Raw genomic sequence first — 7756 nt, 5'->3', positions numbered from 1 at the left:
AAGTTTAGACTTGCCCCGGCCGTAGTCCTGGTGACGCATCTCTCTCTTCTGAACGTAGCCCCGCCTCCTGGGATGACGCTGTAGACCATGTGACCGCTGCAGCAGTCACATGGGATGAAACGTCATGACAGGAGGCCGGGCTGCGCTAAGAATAGAGGATCGCGTCACCAGGACTACGGCCGGGGGAAGTCTAAACTTTTTTATAAATTTAAAAAAGTACCTTTTTTTTTTTCTCATTTTGTGATTTTTGCGGCAGAACCGCAGCATTTCCGCAACAGAGGAGCAGCGATTCCACAGAATAAATTGACATGCTGCGGCTTAAAAAGCCAAAAGCCACACTGCAGGGCTGTGTGAATGAGATTTGTTCATATCTCATCCACTCTGCTGCGACTGTAAGGGTATGTGCACACACACTAATTACGTCCGGAATTGACGGACGTATTTCGGCCGCAAGTCCCGGACCGAACACAGTGCAGGGAGCCGGGCTCCTAGCATCATATTTATGTACGATGCTAGGAGTCCCTGCCTCTCTGCAGGACAACTGTCCCGTACTGTAATCATGTTTTCAGTACTGGACAGTAGTTCCACGGAGAGGCAGGGACTCCTAGCATCGTACATAAGTATGATGCTAGGAGCCCGGCTCCCTGCAGTGTGTTCAGTCCACTACTTGCGGCCGAAATACGTCCGTCAATTACGGACGTAATTAGTGTGTGTGCACATACCCTTATACGCTGCAGATTTTCCACAATAAAATGTGTTGCATAAAATCTGCAGTGTTCATGCCTAGTGTGTTCCTACCCTAAGGCCGGATTCACACAAGCGTGTGCTTCTTGCACGCGCAAAAAACGTGGCATTTTGCGCATGCAAAAGGTCCATAACAGCTCCGTGTGTCAGCAGCGTATGATGCGCGGCTGCGTGAGTTTTGCGCAGCCGCCATCATTATGACACTCTGTTTGTATGTTTGTAGCACGTGGTGCTTTTCTGTTTTCAGTCATAGTTTATACTGCTGCGGAAGTGCTGGGCGTGATTTTCATGCTCCCATTGACTTCAATGGGTGCGTGATGCGCCAACCACGCACAAATATAGGACATGTCGTGAGTTTTACGCAGCGGACACACGGACACACGCTGCGTGAAAATCACTGACGGTCTGCACGGCCCCATAGACTAACATAGGTCCGTGCGAGGCGCGTGAAAATCACGCACGTTGCACGGACGTATTACACGTTCGTCTGAATAAGCCCTAACAATAAGGCCCAGTTCACAGAGTTTTTGGGCCTTGATATTGACTCGGACACTGCGTCAGAATCAGCACCAAAAAACTTCCAAAACCGCCTCCCATTGATTTAATCTGAAATCAATGGAAGCCAGTCGCGGAAAAAAGAAAAAGCAGCAAGTCCTTTCTTGCCGCGGTTCCGCCTCTGACCTCCCATCGAAATCAATGGGAGGCAGAAAATTCATTTTTCGTTGCGTTTTTTGTCTGCTGTCCTCAATCGCCGCAGGCAAAAAACGCGGCAAAAAAACGCGACAAGATAGTGTGGGCAAGTCAAAATCTGCCTCAAAATTCTTTAAGGAATTTTGAGGCAGATTTTTTTTTGCCTGCAAAATACTGTGTGAACAGGGCCATACATAAACAGCACTTTGAGATAATTTACTCACCGTGTCAGAAGAGCTGCTCCCACTCCAGTCCTCTTCCGGCGATGTCTTCCAGGCGAGGTCTTCGGTCCAGACGTCCAGTCCTTCACCTCCAGCCAGGCTCCAGGTAAGTTTTGTCCATGTGTGACCGCGGCTGCGCGTGCTTCGTTCGCGGGTGCGTGCTTCCGGGCTTTCGCTGGTGCGCGCGAGGGCGGTCTCGAGTGCGGGCGTTCGTGGGTGCGCGCTCGCGACTGCGCACGCGCGGGAGTTTCCTTGTGCGTGCGATCGGTCGCGCGCGGTTTGACGGCCCCCCATGGGGAGGGGGCCCGCAGCAGCTCACGACATTCTTTTGGTGAAAAAAACGGGCCCCATTGCAGGGGCCCGTTTTTTCCTACCAAAAGAATGTCGCGGCAGTTGCCGGGCCCCCCTTTCAGTTAGGTTTGGCCGGGCCCCTCACACCAGTACCCCTAATACGCCCCTGGCTGTGTGGAGAAGAGCTTTCCCAGCCAGAGGGTCTCCCGGACGCGTCCCAATGGCAGGCGTTACAATTGACTCATTACTTGTCAAGACTACCTACACCGGCTTCCTATGACCGAGCTCTATCTTCCTTTGAAACTTTGTGTTCTCAAACGGGGCATGTGAGACGGGCCCTGTCCAGTCTTTACTGCGTGCTGCTCACTCCTGCTGAGGATTTCATCCCACCATATATTACGAAATGGGAAAGAGATCTTCAGATTACTCTAACACAAGAGCAAAGGGAAAAGATCATGCTCCTCACACATAAGGCGTCTATTAGTAACGCCTATCAGGAAACCAGTTTTAAAATACTATCCCGTTGGTACAGAGTCCCACATGTGCTACATAAAATGTTCCCGGATGTTTCTCCTTAATGTTGGAGATGCGGCAGAGAAGAGGGAACGCTTTTACATATATTCTGGAGCTGTGAGAACCTTCGCACCTATTGGTCAGAGGTTCAAGATATCATTCTGGAGATCACAGGAATCTCGCTGGGAGATGATCCGGCATGGATTTTGCTGCACCACCACGATATACCTGTGGGGCGCTACAGGAAGATGTTAGTGAGACATTTGCTTAACGCAGCTAAGGCTTGTATTCCGGGGGGTTGGAGATCCTCTGAGCCTCCTGTGACTAGACAATGGCTGGAGCGCATTCACGAAATTCGGAGAATGGAGGAGTTGCTCCATTCCGCACCCGAACGAGCAACGCAGTTTCAGAAAACCTGGTTCTATTGGTTTGACTTCTGCAAGTCGGACAGACACAAGAGGGCCATGGGTGAACTGATTAGTGGAGAACCAGGGAGCTCTTGAGTTCTCTCTGGTCTGTGATGTGCTGTGGGGGGGGGAGAGTGAGGGGAGAACATCTCCCCTTCTCCCTCTTAAGATTTTCCCTATACCCCCACCCTTCCTTTTGTCCTTCTACCCTTCGTTTACTTCCCTATTTGAATCAATCGTTACTAAGAATTGACTGAGATGTGGGTGATGGAGGAGCGGATGAGGGTGTAATGCTGGTATTCCTGTCTTGCTATACTAATGCTTGTAGTGTATTGATGGTACTATGTTGGGAGGACTTTGATTGCATATTTACTTATTGTTGTTGAAATATAGGTTGAAATGATCGGCCCTCATGGGCTTTTTCTGTACCCATGTCACCCCCTTTTCTTTTTCTGTATCCCCATTTCTTTTCTTGAAAATAAAAAATTAGAAATATAAAAAACAAAAAAAACAAAGGAGGAAACCCAGCGTCTGGTGATGTCCATGGGTTCCAGACTTCAGGCCATCATTGCCTGCAAAGGATTCTCTACAAAGTATTAAAAAAAACATTTATGGTAATGTTAATTTGTCCAATCACTTTTGATCACCTGAAATGAGGAGGTTGTGTAGAAAAATGGTGGCAATTCCTAAACTTTTCACAGGAGATTTTTGTTTAACCCCTTGAAATAAACCTGAAAGTTTAAACTTCAATTGCATCTCAGTTGTTTCATTTCAAATCCAATGTGGTGGCAGCAAAACCCAAATCATGAAGATTGTGTCACTGCCCAAATAATTCTGGACCCAACCCACACCCACCCACACAGCAAACACTCTGAACAAGCATAGCTGCAGTGTAAAGAATGGGGGTGGGACAGAGCAAGAGTATTGAACTACAGCGAAGCTGGAGTCATTGATCATATCCAAGCCCTTATGAAGATTAGTCTAAAACGATGAAGATCAAACTTATAATATACATTTTTTTTTTATTTGAAAAAATTAACAAATCTTCACAGAATAAAAACAGGAAGCGGATCATAAACTTAGCAGAACAATTAGAAGGTCGGCCAGATCAGGTTTCATTAGCGGTTGTGTCCAGCGTCTTTGTTAGCGGTTTTGTCCAGCAGTGCCACCTTGTGGTCATTTTCTGTGCTACATCCTGGACCCCTAAAACCCATTACATAGCTGGACAGAAAAACGACTGCACTACCACCCTGCAAACTGCAGCGGCAGCCATATTGGTTGTAACAACTTTCCCATGAACAGATAAAACAAAGAAAAAACCTCCACTGTAACCAGTGTCAGGAGGGGGCGCTAAAGCCGGTTTACTCTTCCAAACTGGATCTTTTATGCAATGGTAAAACTTGTATTTCCCAATAGATTTTCTCCATTAATATAAAACTATTTACACGTGATCATTCTTCATCAAATCTTGAGAGATAAAACGGCAGCGTTATCACAGTTCATACGGGATGCCTCGGATTCTCCGTGCGAGCTGCATGTCCTTCACAAAGAGAGTGCCCCTATTGGCCTGGTGACTGAAGAGGTAAGAATCTTCAAAGAGACTCACGAGGAAGTCCTCAGCTGACTGTGGATACAGAAGAGCATTAGTCCCTCTTAAAGTGACAGCACTCCCGGTATAATTTACTACACAGCTTGAAGGACTGATCAGATTTCACTTTTATGAGCTGTTAGCTAGAGTGATGGTGTGGGGGGGGGGGGTCTGGCCTCTGGAACTCCCACAATGCATCACAACCCCTATGCAAATGTCCCGCTAGGGCATATGGATGTGTTAGAGGGGGCGGGGGCTGAGTAGTGAACCACTGCAAAGAGCAGCTCCCTCTCTGGTTGACCCATGCGTTACATGGACAGTGCATTGTATGAGATACTGACCTCTTGTAGCGCCATAAGTGCGGTGCTTTGCCAGTAGTAAAACACGCCGCGGGAATACTTCAGGCAGATCTCTCTCACCTGCAAGAATAAAAGGGGAATATCACTGACAATAAAGAGGAGCAGCCGCAGAGGACACATCCACTCACCAGGCGGAAAAACGGGGTTTTCTGAATGAGCAGATTGGTTGATTTTTGGTACTTTCTTATTTCCATCAGCGCACGGGCTCCTGGGCGGTAGCGTCTTCTTCGTTGCGTGCTCGGTCTGTGACTTGTTTCCCCTCTACCTGTAAGAAAGAAATCCATAATCACAGCTGAAAATGAATCTCCCGCTACATGGAAATTCACTGTCTGGCCGGGTTCACACGTAGGGTAAACACGGCGGATTTTCTGCAACCGATTTCATTGCGGAAACTCCACAGCGTAATACAGAAGCAGAAGAGTGGAGGAGATTCAAACAAATCTCATCCAGACGCAGCGGAAAAAAAACCGCCAAACTTACCCAGATCTCTCTGCTCCTGCGTTCAACCCGGCCTCCAGGGATGATGTCTCATCCCATATGACTGCTGCAGAACATCAGAGGGACACGTCACCATGGCTACGGGTAAGTATGGTTTTTTTTCTACCTTCTATGGACATTCCAGCTGAAAAACTGCAGTTTTTCAGCCAGAATTATCTCCGGTGCCCAGGGCCAATACGCTGTGTACTTTTACGCCGCGTATCTGCCCTGTGTGAACATGGCCTATTACCTTAATGTCCCCCAAGGAACATCAGGTAAACAGATTTAAAACATAACATGCTACCTGCAGCCACCACTAGAGGGAGCTCATTGTATATGGTTGTACATTGAACTTGGTAACAAAACAGTATGCAGTGAGCTCCCTCTAGTGGTGGCTGCAGGGAGATACTTTTCTATGACTGATAATTTGGGGTCCATCAAGTCCCATTGATACCTACCTGATTAAAGGGGTTGTACCACGAAAATAATTTTTCACCTATCCACAAGATAGGTGATAAATGCCGGATCGCTGCGGGTTGTTAACAAGAGTGCGGGTCCCAGAGTGGTGGTCACTCAAGTCATTCTCTATGGCAGTGGTCCCCAACCTATTTTGCACCGAGGACCGGTTTGATGCAAGAACATTTTTGCGGGGACTGGCGGGGGGGGGGTGGGGGGTGGGTGGAGGGGTTAGAGTCAGTTCACACATTACGTAAATACGGCATATACCTGTATTATAATGCGGAAAAATCGGCAGCATAATACAGTAGCAGCAAAGTGGATGAGATAAAACACGTCTCATCCACACGCTGCATAAACGGAGTAGAAAAAAGGCTCACAAATTGACGTCACAACATCGCGCCTGCTTGCGCGGAGCCGCTCACGGCAGAGTGCATAATTGGGCAAGGAGCAGTCAAACTTGACTATTTCCGGCGATACCATAGGGAATGAATAGAGCGGTCGGACTGCAGGTTGGAAATTCTTAGATCCCTCATTTCATAATATATCTTCATGGGTGTGAGCTGTGTTCTCAGATTCCCTTCCCAGGGCCATATAGTAACGTGCTTCCTGCAACCACCACTAGGGGGAGACGATTGTGCACATAATACAGCTCATGTTGTGCCTATATAAATCAGTCCTCAGTTTGCTCCCCCTAGTGGCGGCCTTGTGCTACAGAAATTTCTGTATGTAACAGATTTTTACCTGCATAGAAACGAACCCTCTAAGATATAAAGCTGAGAAACGGATTACAATCTAGTATTACACGACCCGAGGTTATCTGGAATTCATTTTTAAAATAAAATATATAATGAGAGTGATAAGATGATCAAGGTGCAACTTTCTCTTACTTGGCAGAGATTGAGGAGGAGCTGCAGGTTTCTTCTGCGGCTGCGCCGACTTCCTGCGGGACGAGCTTTTCTGGGGTGGTTTCATGATGATGTAAAACGCTGCTGAGAGTCATACAATCAGTTAAGCGGATAAGAGACGGTGACAATTCAGCAGAATGACAGGTGACGTAGGATAAACTGAGCGGTTTTATACGGACTGATGCCACCAATGAAAGTGATGACATTGACGGTGAAGATATGAGATTGCCGGATGTCAGTAATTAACGCACGCTGCATCAATGAATACAATAGATCCTCGTGGCATCAATTACCAGAACAGCGACATCAATGATCTATTTAATAATGCGGCAACAGAAGAGCTACCCGCAGCAGATCCCGCAAGCAATGGGCAGATGTTTGCAGACGTAATGGAGCCGTCTTTTCAGGCGTGATTCGAGGCGTAAAACGCCTGAAAATAGGTCGTGTGCACAGAACCTTACAGAGAATCCGTAATCCAGACAAAGGTGGGAAATTTAAAACTGGAGCAAAGGAAAAGTGGAGCAGTCGTCATGGAAATGAAAGGCCGCAGCTGGAGGACGATGAGCTGCAACAATGCAGTACAAATATACAGAAATAAAACATCTAATAATCCATATGATCTCTAGACACGCAGCAGCGAAAATGTACCGTCAGCCCCCCACTCCCAGTAATGACCGTCAGCCCCCCCACTCCCAGTAATGACCGTCAGCCCCCCCACTCTCAGTAATGACGTCAGCCCCCCACACCCAGTAATGACCGTCAGCCCCCCACTCCCAGTAATGACCGTCAGCCCCCCCACTCCCAGTAATGACCGTCAGCCCCCCACTCCCAGTAATGACCGTCAGCCCCCCACTCCCAGTAATGACCGTCAGCCCCCCACTCCCAGTAATGACCGTCAGCCCCCCACTCACATTATAATGATCCCTCAGTAAAGCCACCATCAGCCTCCGTCCCCCCAGTAAAATGACCATCAGCCCCCTCCAGTAAAGCCACCATCAGCCTCAGTCCCCCCGCCCCCCGATAAAATAACCATCTGCCCCTCTAGTAAAGGGACCATCACAGACAGAAAGTGTGCTTACCCCTGGGGAAGGAATAAATAAGG

The 7756-nt window shown here is 48.0% G+C and overlaps 1 long non-coding RNA gene across 1 annotated transcript in view; it reads right to left on the bottom strand.

Annotated features, from left to right (window-relative positions):
- Nucleotides 1-3915: 3915 nt before the first annotated feature.
- LOC142761180 (uncharacterized) overlaps nt 3916-7756 on the bottom strand; it is a 233307-nt gene continuing 229466 nt past the window's right edge. The window contains exons 3-5 of the long non-coding RNA XR_012883539.1: nt 6637-6738; nt 4796-5078; nt 3916-4490 (exon numbers count right to left, since the gene is read on the bottom strand). This is a non-coding gene — a long non-coding RNA (uncharacterized LOC142761180). The remainder of the gene's footprint in view (nt 4491-4795; nt 5079-6636; nt 6739-7756) is intronic.

The sequence above is a fragment of the Rhinoderma darwinii genome, chromosome 4 (genome assembly GCF_050947455.1).
Source record: "Rhinoderma darwinii isolate aRhiDar2 chromosome 4, aRhiDar2.hap1, whole genome shotgun sequence".
Classification (NCBI taxonomy): domain Eukaryota; kingdom Metazoa; phylum Chordata; class Amphibia; order Anura; family Rhinodermatidae; genus Rhinoderma; species Rhinoderma darwinii.
This window is presented reverse-complemented; position numbering and strand designations above follow the sequence as displayed.